This window comes from Octodon degus, unplaced genomic scaffold, assembly GCF_000260255.1.
Source record: "Octodon degus isolate 3935 unplaced genomic scaffold, OctDeg1.0 scaffold00156, whole genome shotgun sequence".
Classification (NCBI taxonomy): Eukaryota; Metazoa; Chordata; class Mammalia; order Rodentia; family Octodontidae; genus Octodon; species Octodon degus.
In genome coordinates, this window is record NW_004524732.1 from 4,591,998 (window position 1) to 4,593,699 (window position 1,702).

Here is a 1,702-nt window from a genome sequence, read left to right on the forward strand (position 1 = left end):
TGCATGCCTGTAATCCCAGCTCTTGGGAGGCTGTAAACAGGCGGATCACTACAAGTCTGATCTAGTACTGAGACCCTGAACACCCTGTAAACTCTTCCCTAAAATATAAAAAAAAAATCTATCTGCATTATGGATGTTGTATCATTCTTTCATTATATGTCACAACACAATGATGATAGATGCAAAGGGCACAACAAGGGTAATGTGCTCAAATCATTCCCAAACCATTTCCCTTTCCCCCTGGTCCATGGAAGAATTGTCTTCCATGAAATCAGTCCCCGATGCCAAAAAGTTTGGGGATCGTTCCTGTAGTAGATCATGGAGACTCCAGCATAGACCAAGCACCATCACAGATTCTGGATTACAGCTGTGAGCAGGTGGACAGAAGCCCCACTCAGCACCACCCAAGCTCCAGCATAACCAAGCCAGTGATGTGCAGGTAAGTCCTGCACATGGTATATGAGGTGATGCCCCTGCTCAGGAGCAGCAGAAAGGAAAGGGATCTGGGGGGGAGGCAGGCTGTGGGTGAGAAGGGCCCCAGAAGCAGGGGACTGAGGGCATGGGCCAGGCAACCACAGTGGGGAGATGGGGACAAGCGTGGCTGCTGGAGGAACGAGTGAGAAGGGCCCATCCAGGAGGGAGTGAGGAGAGCAGGTCTGGCAAGTGCTTGTCCAGCCTTCTGGGGATTCCAGGAGCTACAGGCTGTGGGCAGCAGATGAGGGCTTGCTCTCTTACTGGGTTTGAAGGGTGGCTTGGATTACAGTCAGGTGAGGGAGTGAAGAGATCAAGCAGAAGGCTGGGAGCCACACCCAAGCACCTGGGATTGGGGAGCAGGGGTGGACGGAGATGCTCCCGATATGCTCTGAAGACAAAGCCCGTTGGATATGCCAATGACAGGCTCTATCTTCTGTGGCACAGAAGAGAAAGAGCTTTGGTCCCCATGCCTAGAGGGACAAAGCTGTCACTTGTAGAGAAATTCAGTGGGGAAACTGAGGCACTCTGGTGGCACCTGCTGAGCTTGTCACAAGATGCCACATCAGCAGCAGGGCCAAGAATCCCAGTTAAGGTCAGACCCTCTTATTATGATGTTCAAAGACAGGAGACTCATGACCATCACGAAAGGAGCTTGGCAGGGAAGTGACCAGCAGCCTCGGCAGTCTGTAGGGCCACGTGTCAGGTGTCCAGATGTCAAGGACCACGAGGTGGAAAACTGGCTAGATGCTGTACCCGCCACCAGACTCCACAAACGGGAAGTCACCAGGATGGGCTGAGCTAGAGGGTCTGGAGGAGAAAGTGAAGGCTGTCTGTGAGTGGGCAGCGAACACTGTGGCAGGAGACAACAGCCCGCGGAGTACACTGGGAGAAGGCACAAGTAGGAAGTGGGGCTGCTGTGGTCCTGCTGTGCTGTGGATGACAGCAGGGACCGTAAAGTAAAGTCCTATAGGATGCAAACTCGCTGCAAGAAGGCCCTTTGAGCACAGAGAACTGACACATGTCTGAGGTGATAGATATATGAATTACTCTAATTTGATCAATGCCTCATAAACCAATATAATTATTATGTATCAGTTAAAAACTGCTTAAATTTTGGAAATGTACCAAAAATGGGTTGTGGCTACAGGGAGTAGTGATGCCAAGAAAAGGAGTCTGCGTTTTGGTTTTGTTTTCCTGGACAGGAGAGCCTGCAGGCCTTAGGGCTGGG